The sequence below is a fragment of the Dasypus novemcinctus genome, chromosome 7 (assembly GCF_030445035.2).
Source record: "Dasypus novemcinctus isolate mDasNov1 chromosome 7, mDasNov1.1.hap2, whole genome shotgun sequence".
NCBI classification, from domain to species: Eukaryota; Metazoa; Chordata; class Mammalia; order Cingulata; family Dasypodidae; genus Dasypus; species Dasypus novemcinctus.
In genome coordinates, this window is record NC_080679.1 from 35972051 (window position 1) to 35996859 (window position 24809).

Here is a 24809-nt window from a genome sequence, read left to right on the forward strand (position 1 = left end):
AAGAGAGAGAGTTCCATAACCATGGAAGAGGACTTTGATCCCTTGGCCCTGGGGAGAGATGAGTCATTTTGCCTGATAGTTTGCAGCTGAAGAGAATAGAGCAGTTGAAACCTATACCAGGCTACAGCTTTGATCAGAAGGAGCTTGGTCCACAGAACCTTAAGAGGAAAGAGGAAGGCTGAACTCTCCCAGATATCACCCACCATCTTGCTTTAGCATGTAGCAACTGATTTTGTGTGAGAAAGTACCTTGTATGGTACCTTGAGTTGGGCTCTTTATGACCTTGTAAATGTAAACTTTCACCCCAAATAAATATCCTTTCTAAAAGCCAACAGATTTCTGGTACATTGCATCTGCACCCCTTTGGCTGACTAATACAGGTAGTTTGCCTTTTTCTTATTGAGTTGAAGATTTTATATATTCTGGATATTAAACACTTATCAGATATGTAGTTTCCAAATATTTTCTTCTAGGGTGTAGATTTTCATTTTACTTATCATGATAAAGACTTTTTGACGAGATTGCATTTATCTATTCTGTTTCTCTTTTGTTGTTTGTGCTCAGAGTTTAAAGTATAAGAAACCATTGCCTAATACAGGGTATGGAGATGCTTCCCTACGTTTTCCTCTAGAAGTCTAATAGTTCTGTATCTTATACTTAAGTCTTTGATACATTTTGAGGTGTTTGTATATAGTGTGAGATAAGGGTTCCCTTTCATTATTTTGCATGAGGAGATCCAGTTTTCCCAGCACCATTTGTTGAAGAGACTATTCTTTCACATTTGAGTGGTCTTTGCCCCCTTGTAAAAATCAGATGGCAATGAATGTGAGGACTGGTTTATGAACTTCCAATTTGATTCCATTGGCCTATATGTCTGTCCCTGTGCTGATAGCTTGATGTTTTCATTACTGTGGCTTTGCAATAATTTTGAAAATTGGAAAGCATGAGTCCTCCAGCTTCATTCTTCTTTTTCACGATGGCTTTGGCTATTAGGGGCCCCTGACCCTTCCATATAAATATTTTGATTGACTTTTACAATTCTGCAAAGAAGGTTGTTGGAAATTTTATTGGGCTTGCATTTCTTTGAGTAGAATTGACATCTTAACAATATTAGTCTTACAATCCATGTACACAGAATGTCCTTCCTTGTATTTACATCTTTTAAAATTTCTTTCAGAAATGTTTTGTAGTTTTCCGTATGCAAGTCTTTTACATCCTTGGTTAAATTTATTCCTAGATATTTGATTATTTTTGTTGCAATGAAAAATGGAATTTTTCTCCTGATGTCTTCTTCTAATTTTCATTACTAGTGTATAGAAACACAAGTGCTTTGGGGTATTGGTCTTGAACATTGCCTCTTCACCGAAATCAGAATTTCATGACTTCAGGGTTTTCTGTATATAGGATGAGGTCACCTGCAAATAGGGAAAGTTTTACTTTTTCTTTTCCAATTTGTATGCCTTTTATTTCTTTTTCTTGCCTAACTGCTTTGAATAGAACTTGCAGTACAATATTGAATAAAAGTGGTGACAGTGGGCATCCTTCTACTAGTAATGCATGTTTTAGTTTGCTAAAAGCTGCTGGGAGCAATACACTAGAAATACGTTGGCTTTTATAATGGGAATTTGTTAGGTTAAAAGCTTCCAGTTCTGAGGCTGTGAAAATGTCCAAATCAAGGCATCATCAGAGATACTGTCTCACCGAAGTCCGGCTGCTAGTGATTCTGGTCTCCATCCCATTGGCAAGGCACATAGAGGCATCTGCTTCCCTTCTGGATCTCATTGCTTCAGTTTGTGGCTGCTCTGTTTGTGGCTTCCTCTCTCCCGGGTTCCTCACTGAGCTTCTGGTTTCCTTCTTTCTATCTCTGTGTTGTTTTTCTCTATGTTTCTCTGTGTTTGCACTTTTTCTCCTTCCTGTTTATAAAGGACTCCAGCAAGAGGACCAAGACACACCCTGGGTCACACCTGACAGAAGTAATCCAATCAAAGACCCCCAACCAAATATAATCCAATAAAAGGATCTGACACCCTCAAAAATATATTAGTCAAGAAAATGATCTATCCTGGGATCCACAAAAAGTTTCAAACTGTCACAATGCAAAACTTTTTATTTCTCCCTTTCATCTGTTAGGATTTGCTTAAAATATTTTGGGGTTCTGCTGTTAGGTGCATATATATTTATAATTGTTATGTCTTCTGGTTGAATTAATCCTTTTATCAGTATATAATGACCATCTTTTCCCCTTGTAATGTTTTTTTTTTTATTAATTTACAGTCTCTGTTGGTAACTATTGCATGGCAAATTTTTTTTCATTCTTTCACTTTCAACTTACTTATACCTTTGTATTTAAGGTGAGTCTCTTGTAGAAAGAATATAATTGGGTCATGTTGTTTTATACATTCTGCCAATCTTTGCCTTTTCACTTGAGTGACCTTGTGGAGAGAGGCAAGCCTAGAGAGCCTCCTAGTCTACAGTTGATCTTCTGGAGAAACCAGAGGAGCTGAGCTCAGAGGAACCCAGGAAGCCTGAACCCTGGCAGACATCAGCAGCCATCTTGCTCCAACATGTGGAAATAGACTTTGGTGAGGGAAGTAACTTATGCTTTATGGCCTGGTAACTGTAAGCTCCTACCCCAAATAAATACCCTTTATAAAAACCAACCAATTTCTGGTATTTTGCATCAGCACCCCTTTGGCTGACTACTACAGTGTCTCTGAGCTTCTTGTATGTGCATATTCATGTGTTTTGCTAAGTTTGAGAAGTTTTGTATTACTTGTTAAAATATTCTTTCTACCCCCTTTTCTCTTTTTCTTCCTTCTAACACTCCCATAATTCATATTTTGCTGTTCTTGATGTTGTCACAGATGTATCTTAGGCTATTCTTTCTTTTTAAAACTACTTTTTTCTTTCTGGTTCTCAGCCTGACTCATTTCATTTATCTTGTCTTCAAGTTCACTGATTCTTTTGTCAGCTCAAATCTGCTGTTGCAACTGTCCTGGGAATTTTTCTTTTTAGTTATTGTGGTTTTCAACTGTAGTATTTCTGTTTGATTCCTTTTTAAAATTTCTATATCTTTATTGAGATTTTAATACTGTTCATTCATTATTTTCCCAATATCCTTCAGTTCTTTCTCTGTATTTTACTTAATCTCTTTGAGGAAACTGAAGATAATTTTTAAAAAAGTCTTCATCCGGTATATCCACTCTCTTGTCTTCTTCACTGATGTTTTCTGAATTTTTATCCTCTTCCTTTGGATGGGCTGCCATTTCCCATCTTTTGTTGCATACTGTACATTTTAATATTTTTAACTGTTAACTCTGGGATTTATTTCCTGAGATGTCTGTTTCTTGAGATTATATCTTAAGAAATTATATCTTAATCTCACCATATCGAGCTGGTGATAAGATAGAGACTTCCTGGTGTCACAAAAACCAAGAAAATCTAAGCAAAAAAATATTTTCACCATCTTTGCAATTGACCTTGCATCAGCTGATACTCTCAGAGTTCAGCCCTTTTATCAGGAAGCTCATCCAAAGGTGAATGCAAAATGCAGAATCCTTCCTGTCTTATCTGGGTCTGCATCTTCTCATGGATTTGTGCTTGTTAGTGGCCTTAGGAATTCCCCAGTTTACAGGAGTTTGAATGCTCTTTCTACTTCCCAGAAAACAGACTATGTCTCTCTCCCAGATGTTCCACTGTAGGACATACCGCAGGTGAGCCATAGTCCCAGTCCACCTGCTTCATTGTTGTTTACACAGTTTTTATTGTCTCAACATGTTTTTTCCTGGACTGCAAATTCTGGGAGGGGGGGGGCATAGCTGAGAAGAGTTTCCCAAGTCAGACTTTTCCAGCTGGAATAATGCCAGAGACCCAAAAAAGGAGTGCTAGCTGGCTCCCAATTGTCCTGGGGAAGGGGCAAGAGAACGACCAGGAAAGGCACCAGGAACTGTTTCATGGCTTCCCAAAGCTGTATATTCTTGACTTGGCACTTGCCCAGTAAATGGAGTGCCTCAACTGTCCTCTGCAGCTCTGAGAAAGTGCATCATCTTTAAGTCTTTGCTGCCTTTGTCCAGGGTAGTTTGGAGCAATGGCTACCCTCAGAGCTGGTCCCCCAGTGTTCTAGACTAGATAACCAATACCAGTGATCAGTGATTTGACTGAACCCCTCCCCATCTTGGGGAACTGGATTTTATATTCCTTTCTGGCACCAGTAAGCTACTCCAGGGGCCAAAACCACTGTTGTCCGCTTCAAAAGTGGGGAGTAGGCACTGGTATCTGCTATGTGGAGAGAGCAATTTGTTGGTATTTACCATAATTTACTGGCCTCTTCCTCCCATTCTCTCAATACTGTATAGCTGATTCAGATAGTTCTTGCCTGCTTAATAGTTGTTTTGATTGGAGGGACTGATTCTTACTCCAGTATCTTTCCAAATTCCCCTAAACCATTTACTTCTGCTAGTCTCCTGTGCCAGTGCCTTAAGAAGCAAGCCACAGGATAGGAGTTTAATATTTTCTTGTTTTTTTGTGTGTGTAGGTCTCCACCCACTGAGATAACATCCTGTGACAACTTCATATTCCATAGAAGCATGTCCCAGGTGTTCCCTTTCCCATATATCCCCACACCCCTGACACCCAGCACCAGTAACTCTTCCCCTACAGTGTTTGCTAAAAGAACATTCCCACCATTGTAGTTTTAACCACAGACCTACAAATTCCCTGAGTTCACCTGTTCCTTCCTCCAGCCCTCTCCCCAGTTCCAAAGATAGTCCAACCCAACTCCCCCACACCCTGCTTATCCTCACTTTCCATCAACCCCATTCATAATCCCTGTACCACTATCACCCCCATTTACTGCCAAATCACCTCCTATCAGGAGAAAGAAATTTGAAAAACTGCTTCGTTCTCAAATAGAAGGGTAACAGTTTCTCAAGAATATAGGCAATGCCTAATAAAAGAAGACAGACCAATATGTCAAGCCCTCAATATTAATTCATGTAACTATGAACTTTATTCTTCAAAAATTTGCAACTTAGTAGGTTACCATGGGTTCCAAGTTAAGGGGAACTGAAGAATGGATGGAGCATGGGGCATTTTTAGGGCATTTGAATTGTTCTGCATGATCATACAATGATGGATATAGGTCATTATTCATTTTGTTAGAACCCATAAAAGTGTAATGTACAGAATGTAAATGATAATGTAAACCATTGACCATGGTTATGGGTAATGCTTCAGTATTTGTACATCAATTGTAACAAATATGCCATACTCATGTAAGATGTTAATAGCAGAAAATGTGAAAAGGGGAGGGAGTGGGTTATGTGGAAATCCCTTATATTTTCTATGTGAATTTTCTGTTACCTAAAACTTCTTTGAAAATAAAGTGAAAAAGCAAGACCCTGGGGGAAAATAGGGAAGAAATTGTCACTGAACATAAAAGATAACAGATCTTTTGGTGACAAAAGACTCAAGGGGAAACTTTTTTTCAATTTATTCTTCATTCATATTTTACTATTCATTTATTTATTTATTGACTTTGTTTTGGGAGAGGTTTTGGATTAAAGAAGATTTGCATCTGTGGCAGCTGAAGATAACTGGTGTGGGCTGTCACTTGTGGGCAGATGTGTAGGGAGGGTTGTGCCTGGGGTTGTGTCATGGGTGTTGTCTCAATGGGTGGAGACCCACACAATAACTGAAAGAATATTGAATTCCCATCCTGGGGAATCCTGCTACATTCTGTACTAGAGTGGAAAGAATCCCTAGAGTACATGGCAATGCCTAGCAAAGGAGGACAGACCAATACTCCAGGACCTTGATATTGATGCTTATACTTATGAACCTTGCTCTTGTGACATTGAAACTTAACCTAGTAGTATATATTACCTAAGAGTTACCTCCTGAAAGCCTCTTTGTTGCTCAAATGTGGATTCTTTCTAAGCCAAACTCAGCATATAAATACACTACCTTCTCCCTGGCATAGGACATGACTCCTGGGGATGAGCCTCCCTGGCACTGAGGGATTATTCCCAAGTGCCAACTAGCAATGCATTTGGAAAATGACCTTGACTAAAAGGGGAAAATGGTAAATACAAATGAATTTTTATGGCTAAAAGATTTCAAAGTGAGTCGGGAGGTCATTCCAAAGGTTATGCTTATGTATGTCTCAGGAGGATCTCACTGAGTCCCGTAAAAAACACTGCCTTAAGCCAGGGGGACTCCTGAGGGCTCTAGAGACATATGGACAGTATAGACAGGGCAGACAACCCCAGGAATTCAACACCTTGTTGGTAGGAATATATGATAACCTACCCTCCAATATATCAGAGTTGGACTTTATAATTTTCTTACACATGGTTCTTTTTTTTTTTTTTTTTAAATTTTTTATTGACTTTGTAATAATATTACATTAAAAATATATGTGAGGTCCCATTCACCCCCCCCCAGCCCCCCTCTCCCCCCCCCCCCCCCCAACAACACTCGTTCCCATCATCATGACACATCCATTGGATTTGGTAAGTACATCTTTGGGCACCTCTGCACCTCATAGACAATGGTCCACATCATGGCCCATACTCTCCTCCATTCCATCCAGTGGGCCCTGTTACACATGGTTCTTATGCCCCTTTTATTTGAACCTTTAATTAGCAGTATACCAGTTAAAAATGTATTCCAGAGACTTAAATATTCCAGCTGTTCATATGCTGGTTGAGCCTTGAATCTCAACAAAGTTGCAACATCTACTCTCCAGTTCATAGGACTCACCCAGGACAACTAACAAAATGATGATGATGAATAACACCCATCCCAAAAAGACAGAGTGTATCTACAACTGCAAGCAAGGCACTTCCATCCATTTGCCCCAAGGGATCCATGCCACCTCTCAATCAGAAGCAGGGTGGGCATCACTATCCCCAAATCCTCAAGATTGAGGAATGAACAAACGTAAGGGGGGAATACAACTATGGACTAATATAGTCTTATTGTTATTTTAGCAATGGAAGATCTTGTAACATTGATATAAAGGCAGTGGTCACCAGAGGTTCTGAGGGGAGAGAAAGGGAAGAATAGGTGTAAAATGGGGCATTTTGGGGACATTGGAATTGTTTTGCATGACATTGCAATGACAGATATAGGCCATTATATATTTTGTCAAAACCTATAAAATTGTGCAATGCAAGGTGTATGTCATAATACAAACTATAGACCAGGGTTAGTAGCAATGCTTCAATATAGTTCATCAATTGTAACAAATGTACTACACTAATGAAAGATGTTGTTAATGGGGAAAAGTGAGGGAGAGAAGAGAATGGAGTATATGGGAATCCCCTATATATTTGATGTAACATTTATGTAATCTAAAGCTTCTTTTAAAATAAAATTAAAAAGATAAATAAATAAAAACCTTGGGGAAACAGACTTGACCCAATGGATAGGGCATCCGCCTACCACATGGGAGGTCCGTGGTTCAAACCCCTGACCTCCTTGACCTGTGTGTCTATTCCACAAGAGATAACACTACATATATGTAATCTCTTTTAAAAATGTGTTTATATATTACATTATTTTTAGGTATAGCTCAATCCTTCCCAGCAATACTGAAATCCGTTTATTACTTGATGCCTTTTTTTGATATCTTATTATCCTGAAAAATCAGTGTGGTAGGCTACTTTGTTCTTATAGTTTGTTTCTTCAAGGTTTCTCTCATTTGTAGGCTAAAGTAATTGGAAAGTACACTTTGACAACTTTAACAACTTTCCTGATACTGATTTGGGATTCAGTACATCACTGACCTATGACCCCCTTTTTAAATTGTCAAGTATTGTAAATTACAAAATACCCAATTAGTCCTAGAGTCAGTTATCTCTTTTTTTCCCTTCCCTCATTTCATTGTCAACTTGTGTATATACATATCCTTGTCAATTTATATACATTTATAAAGGTGTATATATATATATATACCTTTATTAGCTAGAAAAGTTCAGAGTTCAGAGCTTTCTCTTCTAGGCTTTATTTTCAGAAAAGGATGTGTACATGGGTGGCTTGAGTATGTAATTCACCTTCCTACACCTTGAGAACCTTATCTCCACACTTAGGAGAAGCTGCTTAAACATACCACATGCCACTTGAACTGTGACAGTGACATCTTCAAGTGGAACCAAAACCTCCTTTAATCATCACATATCCATTTGTCTCACTTCTCACCATTTCATTAATATTTCTCATTGAAATTCATGTGCTTTTCCTTACATGTAATAGACCTGAATTTTTAATACCTTAAATGCACACTTGATAAAACTAATGAAATGCCAAAATAAGAATGGGGATGCAAAATTTTTCTTGAATTTCAAATAAATTGCCAAAAGAAATGTTGTTACTCAACCCCCATATGCAAAGAGTGCTAATTTATTTAATGATGAGAGAGTGGAACACTACCATAGAATTAGTTGCTTAGAAACATTAATGCTATGATGAGACATTTTTAAAGCACTTTATTGAATAACTCCTGAACTCTAACCATTGTGCTTCAATTGCTGAGCATTTAATAATAGTCCATTTCTAGAAGTGGCTACAGCAGCATGGGGAGAACATTTAAAATACACTATTATCTGCCTAGTGTATTCAGAGTATTATGTTATTGTTCTATAGAGATTAGTACATTCTATGTGTTAATCAAGTCATTCACCCTCTGGATCCTTGCCTTTCTACCTTTTTTACCCCTTTACTCTATATTTGTTGCTTTTTGATAATTTTTCATCTACCCTTTACTCAGATACAGAAGAGCATGTGTTGCAGAATACAGACAATAGCTGCCTAAATGTTAATGCCTAAACTAGTGATGCCCTGTAGGAGTCCTTTATGTGGTCCAGATTCCATTGTGGAAATCCAAAAATTACTCCAGGTTCTTTTAGGAACTGGTGTCTCATTATTGTTGTTACTCACACTAGGAAAGCAGATACAATATTTACTTCTGACTTAAGCACATAATTTTCATATAAATTCACTAATTAGTAGAACCATCCTGGGTACCAGGATGTGTCAACCAGCAGTGATTGGTGAGAATGTAAAGATTTCAGTGGAAGAAGTACCTCAGTTGGCTTGTCCCACCGCTAATTCTCAAGGTTTCATTTGCTGTTTTCAAAGAAATTATGAAACTACCTAGCAAAGGTTAAAATGTGCCCTGGAGAAGTGGCTTTTTTGTGTTATCTATCCTCTCCTTTTCCAAATGGGAATTTCACACACTTACTCTATTCCTTCATCACCAACTAGTGTGTTGGGGGAACATAATTTGACTTTCAGTCAAAACATATAACTCGACATCCTGATGGAATTATACTCTCTGATGGCAGAGATTTTTCTGTTTTGTCTCAAATGTATCTTAAGAAACATAGCAGGCCCTCAACAAAAATTTGGTAAATGAATGAATGAATGAAAGAATGAATGAATGATGAAAAAGACTGTACCTTACCCAGAGATTCAGGACTTCGATCTGGATTTAATATCTGGATGAGAATTAGGGATGGCTTCCCTAATGGAAGAGAGGCTTGTGTTCTATATATTGAGTATTGAATATGGAAGAAGCGTGGATTCTGAGTTGCCTTCCCATCTTCAATCCCCACTTCTTTGCTAGGAGAACTCTAATAATGCTTGGAGCAGCGAAGTGTCTATATATGCACAACATCAAAGCTTCTCTTGATCTGGGAGTCAGATTAAAAGGGAAAGAAGTGGCCACTTCTTTCCACCTTTAATTGGTACCAAAAGAAGAAGGATGAGATAATTGCACAGATTTCAGATGTGCATTGTGCTTCTGGTCCATTATTGGCAGGCACCTAATGTCATGCTTCTTGTTATATAAGAAACTTAAACACTTGTGTTAGCAATAAAGGATGTTTTTTTTCCTTTTCTTTTTTATTGGCTTCTATATGAATGCATTTCTTAGGTATGTGATCAACATGCTCTCTTTTCCACTCATTCATTTGTTATACTCTAATTTGGACTCTCACCCAGACAACACTGAAGCAACACGTGTGTCTCTTACTCTCACTCTAATATAAAACATTTCTGACCTTTACTTTTCCTTATAATTTCCCCATGTGAATTTTATTAATACCACTGTTGGAGAAAATACGGCACTTACTGGGATATGGAGACTGAAATGACATCAGACAAAGAAAGATTTATTGAGACGCTCTCCCAACAGAGGGGGTCTGAAGAACAGACTTCGGCCCCCCAACAGCATGATGGGGGCCTGAAGAGAGACTTCAGCCATCCCTGGAAGTGGGGATTTGGATTTATGCAGAACTTCCCTAGGCGGGGAAATGCTAGTTGGTGGGAGGGGGCTGAGGGTCTGAGTGAAGTGCAGCGGCCAATAGGAAGCCCTAGAGATGAAAATTTTCCCTGACAGTGACTAGAAGATAGTGCGTTATGGAGTTATGGTTTCTTGGAATGCTGCAGGAGCAGATGTTTCTTTGTTCTGTAGGAATTTTATCTCCCTCTGATATGTAGGTTTCCATTTCCCTTTACTCCCGTCTCTATGTTTATTTAACCTGTGGGGAAGCACCATGCTTTGGACATGTAGGCTTATGGGGGATGGGATTAGCCTCTTCCCAATGCATATCAGGGGAAACTGAGCTACAGCTTGTTAATTATTGCAAACCACTAACAACCACTAACTTGGCTTCCTATTAATCTGTATCCTCCTTTTAATCTCCTTTGTGGACCTCATCAATGTTGGTATTTTCTAGGGTTCTATCCTTAGCTTTCTCCATTTCTCACTTTACTATTATTGTCTCTTCAAATACATGAAGTGTTTCAAATGCCAGCTACATGCTGATAATGTTTATTTTTAACTAAAAAGTAACCAAGTAGAACAAGCCATGAGCAGTCAAGAAATAACTCAAATCTTAAACTTAATGAGTCATCAGATAGTGAAGACATCTGTGTAACCACCAGATCTCAGATCAAAGCATAGAAACCCCACCTGTCTCTGTGGTCCTCCCCAAAATAATAACTATCCTGATTCAATGACCATTGATTACTTTCATCTGCTCTTGAAATCAAATAGATAGTATCACACAGAAGGTAACCTTTTCTGTCAGTCTTCCTTTGCTCAATATAATATTGGTGATATCTGTCCATATTATTGTTTGTTATCAGTAGTTCTTTGCTGATAGTATATCTTGGTGTGACTATATCACAATTTTTATCCATTTACCTATCAAATCACATTTGGGTCATCTCATAATTTTTCTATTAAAATAGTGCTTATGACCATTCTTGTATATGTCTTTTAGTGTAATTATGTACACACTTTTGTTGAATATAAACCTGTGAGTAGAACTGTGGAACCACAGGACATGTGTATAGTTAACTTTAGTAAATACTGTCAAATAGCTTTCCAAAGTGCTTAAACCCATTTATCATCTTACAACATTGAATAAGTTATAGTTGTTTAACATCTCTTTCAGCACTTGGCAGTTTCATGTTTTTCTTTTTCTTCTTCATTTAAAAAAAAAATTTAGCCAGCCAGGGAAGCGGCTGTGTCTCAGTCAGTTGGGCTCCCGTCTACCATACTGGTGGCCCTGGGTTTGCTCCCAGGGCCTCCTCGTGAAGGCAGGTTCTCCGCGTCCTGCAGAATGCCGCCCAGCCTGCAGGCACTGTGGAGTGCCACCCAGCCCACAGAGCGCTGCCCAGGCCGCAAGTGCAGTGGAGAGCTGACTCAGCAAGGTGACACAACAAAAAGGAGACCAAACAAACAAACAAAAAATCACAGAGGAGCACACAGTGAATGCACACAGAGAGCAGACAGTGAGCAAGCCACAAGTGGGGAAGGGAAATAAATAATAAATACAGACAGAGAGCAGACAGCATGCAAAAGGTCACAGGGTGGGGGGGAATAAAAAAAAATTTAGCCAATTAAATGGCATAACATCATGGGGATTTCTTGGTTTTTTTTTTTTAAGATTTATTTATTTACTTATTTCCCTCACTTCCCCTCCTCCTGCCCTGATGGGTTTTTTGTTTTGTTTTGTTTTTTGTTTTTGTTTTGTTTTTTTTTGCTGTCTGTGTTGCCTTCTCTTCTCATTTTATCTCCTCTAGGATTCACTGGGATTTGTTCCTGGAGATCTCTGATGGGGAGAGAGGTTCCCTGTCAAATTGCACCACCTCAGTTCCTGGTTTCTGCTGCTCTTCACCTTGACTCTCCCCTTGTCTCTCTTTTGATGCGTCATCATCTTGCTGCATGACTCACTTGCACAGGGCACTGGCTCATGACGCGGGCACTCACGCGGACACTCACAAGGACACTGGCTTGCTCTGCAGGCACGCTTTCTCTTCTTTTTCACCAAGAGGTCCTAGGGATCGAACCCATGTCCTCCCATATGGCAGGCAGAAGCTCTATCAGTTGAGCCACATCTGCTTCCCACATCATGGTTTTAATTTGGAGTTGCCTGATAAAGAGATTGAATAGGTTTGACATGTTTATTAGTCATTTAAATACCATCTTTCATGTATTGCTTCTTAAAGACTTTTGATTTTATCTTTTCTACTGTCATTTTTCTTGTTCATTTATAGGAGTTTTTATGTATTTTGAATGTAAATTTTTGTCAAATATATGCAATTCATTTATCCTTCTATCACTGTGGCTTGCTTTTCAGTCTGTTAATGTTTCAAGAAGAAAAGTGTTTAATTTTAATGTAGTCAGATTTATAGTGTTTTATTTTATGTTTAGTGCTTTGTGAGTTGTGTTTAATGAAATATTTTCCTCACCAAAATAATTAATATAATCTTTTATTATTTCTTCTAAAAGCATTATTATTTTCTTTCCATTTACATGTAAATCAGTTTAAACTGATTTTTTATATGGTGTTACGTAGGGTTTAAGATTTATGCAATTTTTTTTCAATATGAATAGAAATTGGACTATTATCATTTATTAAGAAAATGCCATCCTATTCCAAAACACTACATAAATTTGATCCTAAATTAAGAGACAATATATATCTCAATATTCTGTGTTGAATTTCATTGTTTTACTTGCCTTTTTTGTCAAATAACTGTAATTTTAAATTTTTGACATTTCCCTTTCTAATATGCTTGTCTTTTATATATATATTTTTGAAAGATTTATTTATTTATTTATTTCCCCTTCCCCCCCCCCACCCTGGTTGTCTGTTCTGTGTCTATTTGCTGCGTCTTTGTCAGCTTCTGTTGTTGTCAGTGGCACGGGAATCTGTGTTTCTTTTGGTTGCATCATCTTGTGTCAGCTCTCCGTGTGGGCGGTGCCATTTTGAGGCGGGCTGCACTTTCTTTTGCACTGGGAGGCTCTCCTTATGGGGCACACTCCTTGTGCGTGGGGGTCCCCTATGCGGGGGACACCCCTGCATGGCAAGGCACTCCTTGCGTGCATCAGCACTGTGCATGGGCCAGCTCCACACGGGTCACGGAGGCCCGGGGTTTGAACCGCGGACCTCCCATGTGATAAGCGGACGCCCTAACCATTGGGCCAAGTCCGCCGCCATGTTTGTCTTTTAATTGGCGTTTTTATACCTGTTACAGTTAATATAATTACTGGTATAATCACATCTTTCATATTTTTTTCTATTTATAATTCCTATTTTATGTTACTTTTTTCTCCTTTCTTGCCTTCTTTGGAAAAATAAGTATTTTCTTATTTTATTTTCCTACCACATTAACTTTCCTTCCATTACATATTCTGTTATGTTTCCTTCCATTATTTTATCATTCATTCTTGGCTTATGACAATTTTAGCTTCTGGACCTTTACAGAGTAATTGGCACGTCCAATAAGGGGGAAATTGGTACTAAGTTTTGGGCTTATTTCTCTGGACCTTCATTCTTTCTGGGATATTGGCTCCATGTGACAGCTACTTCAGTAGCCCAGAATTCCAATTTTTACCAGATTGCCTAAATTTCTGTTGGCGGTTCTGCCTTTTTCTAAAGGTCCTCTGTCAGACTTCTCTATTTTTTACTGCAGCAGGCATTAGCAAGAGCCTCCTAGGAAAAGTAGTGGATAGTTGGTTTACCCTCCTTTTACTCTAGTATACTTCAATTCCTTCTTGCATAGCTAGTTCTCCAGTGTCTTCAAGGAAAGTGAAAAGGCTATTCTAGTTTTTCGTCAATGGTAGTTGAAGTCTTCTTCAAGCTTCTGATATTTTTAAAATACTTACCCACAGGTTAAACCCTCTAATAAGATATAGATAGATATATATATATCCAAACAAACATCTATTGTACATGTCTCCTTGGTGATTATGCATATTTCAAATCTCAAGACATCCCCAAATGCACTCATTCCTACTACTTCTGCAGCATTTTCTCTGATCTCTTCTCCAAAAATCACCCCCCCCCCCCCGCCGCCCCATTATTCCAGCTGTAATTGCTCTACTTTCCATGGTCACTTAAGCTTCTGTGCCTTTGAACTTTTTTGCCTGCAATAGCCCCTTTCAATTGTAGTACACACCAATTAATGTCTGTGAATTTTTCAGAACATAGCTATCTCCTATTGTAGAAAACTTTTCCAATATCCTGCTTTCTCATCTTCTTTCCCTGCCCTTCCTTTATGATTTCATATCACCCACAATTTTAGGAATTAACACATGGAATTATAATTACCACTACATGTAGAAGTCTTTTTAGTTTTGTTTTGTTTTTTGTTTTACATAGAGACTAGGTTTTTTATATTCTTCAGTCCCAAAGCAAGCCATGCATTGTTCAATTAAAAAACATTTTTTGGGAAGTGGACTTGGCCCAGTGGTTAGGGTGTCCATCTATGACTTGGGAGGTCCGTGGTTCAAACCCCAGGCCTCCTTGACCTGTGTGGAGCTGGCCCATGTGCAGTGCTGATGAACGCAAGGAGTGCCCTGCCATGCAGGGTGTCCCTGTGCTGGGGAGCCCCACGCACAAGGAGTGTGTCCCGTAAGGAGAGCCACCCAGCACAAAAGAAAGTGCAGCCTGCCCAGGAATGGCGCCGCACACACGGAGAGCTGACACAATAAGATGACGCAACCAAAAGAAACAGATTCCCGTTGTCAGAAGAAACACAGATTTCTGTACCGCTGACAACAACAGAAGCGGACAAAAAACATGCAGCAAATAGACACAGAGAACAGCCAACTGAGGTGGGGGGAGAAAGGGAGAAAAATAAATAAATAAATAAATAAATAAATAAATAAATAAATCTTTTGAAAAAACGTATTTTTTAAAAACTTTGGTCAGGTAATTTTAAAAACATACAAAAGGAGTTTAATAAAAACAAAAGTTAGACACACTGAGTTTGTTCTTGTCCAAAGAGCTGGGGACACTGAAACAATGTTTTCTGTTGAGGGACATTAAAGCCTCACTGTGGCCTGAATAAAACTGCCCTCAAGATTGTCTGCTGTCTCCAGCACCTACAATCTGATTTATTGGACTTACCACACTCAGCTAAGATGGAGGTGAAGAAGGACAACCACCACACCATGGAGCCTAGAGTGATTACAACTGAAAATGGGAGGATTGCATCCAGCATCCAGGTGGAATCTGAGCCTCCTCTTGACATAAAGGTGCAATGGACACAACCAATCCAGTGTCCACATAGAAGAGGTGGCATTGGATTGGGAAAAGTGGACATAATGGACAAAGGGTATGGGGAAAGGCAGGAAGAGATGAGAGGTGGAGGCGTCTTCGGGACATGGAGCTGCCCTGGATGGTGCTTCAGAGGTAATCACCGGACATTGTAAATCCTCACAGGGCCTACATGATGGAATAGAGGAGAGTATGGGCCATGATGTGAACCAATGTATATGAGGTGCAGAGGGGCCCAAAGATGTACTTACCAAATCCAATGGATGTGTCATGATGATGGGAACGAGTGTTGTTGGGGGGGGGGGGGGAGAGGGGGGGTGGGGGGGTGGGGTTGAATGGGACCTCACATATATATTTTTAATGTAATATTATTACAAAGTCAATAAAAAATAAAAAAATTAAAAAAAAAAAAAAAAAAAAAAAGATTGTCTGCTGTTTGTTACCTTGGATTCCGTGTTCACTAGCAATCCTTTGCTTATGATTTTGATATCTCAGGCAGCATTTTACCAACCAACAGATTATCACTGTGATCTGTCAAATGTAAACCTTAGATTGATTTTAAATCTTTCTTCTTTCTTAATATAAGTATAAGATAGGGTAACTTTTCTTCTAAACATGGCTTTAACTGAATCCCACAAATTTTGATGTTATATTTTCATCATCCTTCAGTTCATAATATTTTCTAAATTTCCTTTTGATTTTGTCTTTGACCTATAATTTGCTTTTACATTTGTTGTTTAATTTCTACATATTTGTAAGTTTACTGGTATCTTATTGTATTGATTTTTTATTTAATCATGTGTGGTCAATGATATTCTGTGAATGATTTTGACCCTTTTAAGTTTCTTGAGACTTGCTGTATGGCCCAACATATTTTTCTTGATGAATATACCATGTGCACTTGAAAGTAAAGTTGGATACGGTGTTCTAGAAATGTCAGTTAAATCAAGGTTGTTAATGTGTGATTCAGAACTTCAGTATATTTATTGATTTTTGGTCTAGTTGCTTTATCAATTGCTGAGACATAGGTATTAAAATTTTCCTACTGCAATTTTGGAATTATCTATTTATCCTGTTAATTTCTATATTTTAAGGGCCTGAAATTAGACATAAACATGTAAAATTGTGCCTTCCAGATAAAAGGTCCATTTTATCATGGGATATTATTCAGTATCTCTGGTAATGCTCTTCGTTTTGAAATCTATTTTATCTGTTATTCATATAGCCCTCTAGCCAACTTAGGCTTACTATTTACATGGTATATCTTTTTCTATCCATTTATTTTCAATCTATCTATGGCTTTGTATTTAAAGTGTCTCCCTTGGATGAAACTAGAGTTTGGTCTTGCTTTTTTATCCACTCTATCATTCTCTGCTACTCAATGGGTATTGTTGGCCTTATGTCTACAATTTTATTAATTTTTGCTCCTCTATTTCCCTTCTCATTTCATTGTTTAGAATATTTGAACATTTTTATTCTAATTTACTTATTTCTCTTTTATCTATATCTCTTTGTATTATTTTTTATTGCTCTAAGGATTACTAAATATATAGTAATACATACATACATATCTTCATTTACAATTTTTCTTGGTTCACTTAGAGTTAATATTGTATCACTTTTTATAAAACTTACAAATCCCACCTCTTGCTATTTTTATTTTATAGTGTTCATACAAATTGCATCCACACACAATAAAATCCCCGAAAGAAAAGTTATTGTTAGTCATTCATATTTTTAAATATTAGTATGAAATATTTTACTTGGTATTTACCCAGATATTTACCATTTCTAATGCACTTTCATCATTTTCAAGATCCAACTGTTCCTCTACAGCCTGACAGACTTCTTAAAGAGCAGTAATGCTGATGATGAATTCTTAGTTTTCTTTTATCTGCAAATGTCTTTATTTTGCCTTTAATCCTGAAGGATATTTTCTCTGGATATAGAATTCTGGGTTGGCTTTTTTTCCTTTCAGCACTTTACAGATGTTCCACTGGCTTCTGGCTTTAGCGGTTTCTGAGGTGAAATATGCAATCATTCAAATAATTGTTCCCCAGTTTGTTATATGTCAATATTTTCTGGCTGCTTTCTGAGGTGAAATATGCAATCATTCAAATAATTGTTCCCCAGTTTGTTACATGTCAATATTCTCTGGCTGCTTTCAAGTGTTTTCTTTACCTTTGACTTTAAATTATTTAACTAGGGTGTGTCTATGCATTGTCTTCTTGGAATTTTCCCTGTTTGCAGTTCACTAGGATTCTTAATCTTTACATCTTTAATCAAATTTGAGAAATTGTTGGTTTTTATATAAATATTTTTTTGCCCCAATCTTTTACTCCTTTCCTCCTGTAGTTCAATTACATGTAAGTTAGATCTTTTGATATGTTTGTTTATGCAATATCGTGTTTTCGTTATGATCTTTTTTCCTCTATTTGGACTTTTCTGTTGATCTATCACTGACATTTTTTTTCGGTTATCTCCATTTTTCTGTTGACCCTATACAGTGACCTTTAAACAAATTTAGATAGTGTATATCTTAGTCTAATATTTCCATTTAGTTTTTTTTATATATAGTGTCTAATTTTCTGTGGGGATTTCCTATATTGCCATTCATTTCAGGTACATTTTCTTTTACCTCATGGAGCATAATTAAAAGAGCTTCTTTAAAGTCTGCCTGAAAATTCCATTTTGCATCTTGCATTTTCTTTTCCCTTCAAAATCAGTCACATTTTCCTAGTTACTTTGATGTTGAATAATAAGTTGTATTCTAAACTTTATACATGTTAAGTTATATAGACTCTACATTCTGTTATAATTCTTTGTAGCATGTTAATGTTTTTGTTTTAGCAGTCTCAGCTTATAAGTTCTCTTTAGTCATCTGTGGAAAGTGGTTCAAATCTCAGCTCAATTCCTTGAGCTATTATTATAGTATTTTGGGTACATCCTGTAAAATTTATTTCAAGCTTTAAGCTAAGACCTTTTTTATTATTATTACTATTAGTCCAAAAGTATTTATTAGGGGAACTTACGTGCAGAGGGACAGAAAGAAGTTCACCTGAGTATGTCTGTACCTGTGGTAACTGGTTATGTATGGTTGAGGAACAAATGTGGCTAAGTCCTAGGGGCTTCTTGCATGTAAGTATTGGAAAAACATCTTGGTATGTGCTCTTTTCTCAAAACAAGATGTGCTAGGGGCCGGCTGTACTAAAGGTTCTAGCAGCTAAAGCTCTGCTGCTTCCAGGGTGTTAAAAGAAGGGAAATCTGAGCAGGGCAGGGGCAAGCAGGGCAGGGGCAACCTTGCTCAGGTAGGAGATGCTTTAGGTTTCACACATGCTACTACAAATCAGGGCTTTTTTCAGACAGCTGATTGTTAAACATTTACCAGCTCACCACTAGCTATCACTTATATAAACAAAAGTTCATTGGCATCCCTAATTTTTAATAGTCCAAAAGAATCCTGAGACCAAGTATTTGAGGATGACTAAAGTAGAGGAGTGACAATGAAGGGAAAGACTTGCCTTTATCTAGGGAACTAGAAAATGTTACTAGAAAGAAAAGTGGAAATAAAAAGATGAGATTTTCAGACACTCACCCCTATCAAGAAAACCTTTTGTACAGATTCATACTTTAGTTGCCTTCACCAACTGTCATCACTGCTATTCTGCCATAGGGCTCATTGTTAACACAGCTTTTCTCCCAGGACCAAGAGAATCTGGGGTTGAATGGTTAGTTCCTTCTTGAATTTATAGAGCCCAAAGAGCTGCTATGAGGGATGAGGTTGTCACCTCCTCTGGCAAAACCAAGGATCTTTCACCTTGTTTCCTCCGTAGCTACTTATGGACACTGCACCACCATCACCAAAGAAATCAACTTTTAAAGTATTGCTTGGAAAAGAGTAGCCCCAGACAATGTTTTCTAGATTATGGGTTCTATTCTAACACCAGCAAGTGGGATAAAATATAGAGGTGAATCAACCACCAAGATACCAAGATCTGATACTTTTGCCAACAACTCTGAGGCAACTGAAGTACAGAGGAAGCTTTGGGGCCAGCACCCTTTCCTTCTGTTCTTCAGTTCCAGTCTGAGTCTTTGTAAGTGACCGTGCTAACTTTTTTAACTATTTAATATGGGGTGGAGAATACCAGTGTGCTAAGGTTCCAGCATCTCAGTTGAGAGCTCTCAGGAAGGGAAATGGCTGAAATTTTGAAAAAACAAAAAACAAAAACTTCATTAAATAAATCAATAGAGATTTGATTAATTTGCAGAATCCTATCTTACTGTTCCGTGACGCGTTGAAAACATACACCTTAGGACTTTTTTGTCTCCACTGTGTAGAGATCTGATCGCTTCTGGCTAAAAACGGGAATTTGCTGGCGTATTTCAGCCAGCTTCTTTGTGTCTATTTCTGAATACGCGATCGCTTTTTGCAGTGCCAGCTTTGGCTAAGACCTCATCCCGGAGGTCATGACGATACGGCATCCCCAAGCAACATAGGAGGGTTGGTCATATGGGGCTGCAGATCCCATGACCACATACACCTGATTATCAACAGCCCGGCCAAGCTGAAGCAACTCCCAGTGGGCTGGGTCCAGTGGTCAGATAATTTTAAAAATTATTAATAAAAGCTCCAGGGTATACCAGGAGCTGGCAGTCTCTCTCTGCGCTGATTTATGCAAGCTCTGCAAACCGCGGATGTCGTAGCAGATGCCCAGGCCCACTCCGCAGGAAAGGGTATCAAATGTGGGGAAAGTAGCATAGGACTCAATGTCTGAGAGTCGTGAAATTTAATTTTCCCAGGAACGTCAATGTCAAACTGATGAATCTTTCTTACTTTACCGGTAAAGTTCCATCAGACCCAAACACAGCGCGGGTGTTACATAATTTCCCAGCACCCTGTCCAGAATGGAACCTCCCGTGGGATATATGCTGCACTCCTTTGCTGCTTGAGAAAGCGTCTGTGTGGATTCACCAAGAATTTTCTCAGGAAACTCTGTCGTGCCAAATGGAGAGTTAAAGCATTCTGGCAGAGAAACGATTTTGGCTGCCTGCGTTGCGGGCTCGCGGATGAGGCCACAAACCCCAGCGAGGTTATTTGATTTGATGAAGAACTGGAAGCTGAATGAGGACCACGCACCAAGTGGCCAAGGCGCTCCCGCGAAGCTCCGTGGGCGCAGGGGCCGCTCCGCGAGGGCCAGGACCGGGCTAAGACTTCCGTGGGCTCATACGCAGGGTTAGGGAATCCCCGTTCCCAGCCTTCTGTCGTCTGGGGTTCCCTTTAGTTTCTGAATACAGGCGCTGCTTTTTCTTGCTCCTCATACCAGAAAGACGGTAGTGTTTTTATCAGTCTTAGCCACGAATTAACCCCTGAGAGAGACTGGGGCCAGCCCTTGGGGCAAATTGATGAGAGACAAAATGAAAAACAGTAAACTCACTCCACTTCTTCAAGTTTTGCCTCCACTGCCCAGTATGATTGTTTTGTTTACTTTTCATAGCCCTCGGGAATTGTTTTTTGTAATTTGTCCGAAATTTATCATTGAATTCAGTGGAGGCATGGTCCTAGGAAGAACTTAGGTTAGTGCATAATTTTTATGTGAAAACTGGACAAGAACTACAAAAATTATAAACAAATCTCGTTTTTTTGAACTTACGAAGAAACAATCTTAAAATTATAGAAAATTGTATTCAGCAACACATTAAAATACCTCATATATTCTATTGATCAAAATTGAATATTTAAAGAACTGAAAACAATGTAGCTAATTTAACCAGGAAAGTGTGCAGTGTAGACCACTAAATGACAGTCATAATTATTGTGAAGTCTGAAGTAACAGGGCTCTGTACTTTGCTACCAGGTTTGATTTTTAGAGCTCTGCCATAGACCTGGTCAACAAAGAAGTTGCTGCTGCTTCTGTGAGAACTATGTCTCCACATTTTTCAAGTCATCGAAGAAGAATCAGATCCTTCCAATGATGTTTACCAGCAGAAGTAAAGGGAAATGTGTTGAAAAAATGGCTTTCACTTTCACTTTCACTCTATCTCCTGCAGCTACGTTTAAAGTTGGATTTAAATTATTAAAGAACCCCAGCTACAAAGGAGCTTAAGAAAATTAGCTTTTAGTTTCCGCGATAAGAAGAAAACTAATGGAAAAGAATACATGCCAATCAACCATTTCTTTCTTTTAGACTGCTTGCAATACACATACAAACTTTTCTCCATACTTAAAGTCCCATAACAGCAATAACAACAATATGCTTCCACCTAACATTATGCAACCATTCCACATATAAATGCAAATTGCTTACTATTTCTCAAGGAGGGGAGAACCAAACTCCCAGCAATATCTGCATAAATTTCTGGGTGATTGCCACTTCTATTTTAGCCATAGCAATACGTTGATGATGTGAAACATATGGAATATGTTATAAAGGTAAGTTTTGGAGATATAACTGTGAGACATAGCAATCATTTAAGAAGATGCAAAATAACTCTTTTGTGTATTTGTAAGGATTTTTGAGTTAAATAAAATGATATTATTAATGGAAGAAATGACAAAGATCACTTCGATTTCTGGAAAAATACTAACAAAAATTTTACAATGAGTTAAATGCACTGAAGATTTTGATTTGAAATAGAGTAATTGGCAGGGAAACTGGAATAATTAATAGGAGACAAATCAGAGCCTTTCATCCTTGCACTCGCTCATTGAAGTGAAAAATTGTTTCTGACGTTACAAATTCTTCGGTAATGAAAATTACTTTTTTCATTTTAGAAACTTAATTTGTTATTGTTGATGTTTTGTTTTGTTTTTTCTTGACTGAGTAAATGAAGTAAGGGCAAAAGAAGACACATGTAAGTAACCATTACTAAGAATCCACAGTAAATTCAACGAGCCATTTCCAGCATGAGTTCTTGATTTATTTCTATGGTCATTTAATTATTACATACCATTCAGAGTGGAATGTCATAGAACATGTTTATATATTGGCAATAGGGTAAATCTCACAACAATCATTAAAAATAATGATTTACATTTTCAGCAACTGGATCATTCTTAAACTAACTCAGTTTCTTCCTCTTCCTATATTTGGTCATATAGATCACAACATACATATATAAGTATGAGTTGAGAAAGCACATTTATTCAACTGCTGTGCATGACAAGGGAGTGTGGGAGACCTGCTAATGATGTTTACTCAATGCCTCTAGTCCTGCTAGGGCTCATGCCCAATTGCTGTTGGACCTATCCAACTTTATGACTTGTTAGGATGAACAGACCCCGGTGCATGCTCACTTGATGTCCTATGCTATTTTGAAAACAGGAAATTCTGTCCTGAAGATGTCATGACTTTCTTTCAGGATCCCAGGGGCTTGTATTATGATCATCCCACTATAGTTTGCCATAGACACTGGACTGTGTTTTTCTTCCACCAAGACACTTCTAACACCATAACACCTCCTAGGTCATATGGCACTAGCAACATATTTACTGCCAGAGCTTTTGTCTGCTTCAGGCTCTTCTCAAATCTGACAGCCTTCTGTGTCACCCCATACATGAGAAGTATTCCTAAGCATGGAAGTGCTTGCCTAGAACCTGAAGAAACTTGCAAAGCACTGTGTTTCCTTTTTTGTAGTAGAGATTGCAGGATGCAGCAATTTGCCTTTTACTTTTGGAAGAGATATCCTATTATGCCTCCACCACTGGATCTCTAAAAACAGGTCATTTGATCTTTGTATCATTTATTGCTCATCTTCTGGAACATGTGTGTCTTACCAAGGCTTCTAACTGCTGCTGACTAATCAGAATTAAGCCATCAATGTTACATGTCAGTGTAATATTCTGCAAGATATTCAGAAAGTCTAGATTGCTTCACACTTCCTCCAGGAAGCAGAAGTCAAGATGGAGTTAGATGTGCAGGAGATTATTTGGGGATGATGTCTGATAAAAATAAAGGCAAGAGGTAGCAGGAATGGACAAGGAAAGTTTTCAAGTCCCAGGTTTCAGGTTTATCATCTGTGAAAAGAAAGAGGGAAGAAAAGAATATTGGGTGAGAAGAGCCTTTAACTGTGTGCCCACTCAAGAAAGCCAAAGCCAGCCCAACAGGGGGGCCAGAGCAAAGATTTTTCCATTTGGAAGTACTGTGTTGAGACTAGTGGTCAACTGCTGAATTCCTGCTATGCTCAGTCATAGTCTGGAGCTTTCCAGGGAGAAAGTGTCCTTGGCTGGAATGCTGCAGCAGATGCCAAAAGTGCTGCAGTCGGAGGCTGTCAGGGATTGAACTCCATGGCAGTTTCTCTCTCAGAGGGAGATTTTTATGTTTTCTTAAATGAAATATCAATATTGATAAAGGGGCTCAGTGACCTTTAATTTCCCCTTTCTGCAACATTGAAAAGACTATGACCAATGACCCACTGTCAGGCCAGCCACCTGGAAAACACCCCCATCACTGTCACTGTGCTGTGCTCCTGTCTTTCAGACCTTATTGTCTCAGGGGTACCCTGGCTGGTTTCCAAACGCCAGCATCTGCAACTCTCTGCCTGAGGCTTTTCTTCAGGGCCATGGATGATGGCTATGCCCACAGGAGTGGAAAAGCAGGACAGCCCACCCGATGACCTTTAGAAGTTTATGTCTAATGATCTCAGCTTTTTGGGTGAGATATTTCTGAGGCATTTATTTGAACAATATCACGGAGTGTTTTCTGCAGGGGTTAAGCTGCAGCTGCCCACTGTGGTTACGACTCTGAAAACATGCTCATCATTGGCTGCCTTCCCTTCCTGTACCACCCCTTCCATGTTCCATGCACTTCCCCCAAGATCCATTTGCACTAGAATCCTTGTCCTGGGGTCCTCTGCTGGAAGACTATTACTAAGAGAGACATCAAAAACTTTATGTTGATGGCAGCTGCAAGAGAATTCTGGATTAAAAATATATATATATTATGGAGAAAAAGGAATTCACAGTCTCAGTTACATAAGTTAATAAAATGTTTACATAAATATGGATAACGTTGGTCTTTGTATGATATTATTATACAAATGAAATTATACTGTGACATTCTGAATTTTTAATATTTTACTCATCTAAATGCAGCAGTTTGTTTTTCAGTATGTTTCTCTGTGTCTAGATTTTTGTTATAATAACTTGACATTTAAAAATAATGCCTTGTGTAAGAGAAAATCACATAATTTTTACAAATATTTCACTTTTGTATTTTTTCAGAGATTTTA

The 24809-nt window shown here is 38.3% G+C and overlaps 1 pseudogene; it reads right to left on the reverse strand.

The window, feature by feature from the left end:
* Nucleotides 1-19891: 19891 nt before the first annotated feature.
* LOC101439367 (omega-amidase NIT2 pseudogene) lies at nt 19892-24142 on the reverse strand (annotated as a pseudogene).
* Nucleotides 24143-24809: the final 667 nt, after the last annotated feature.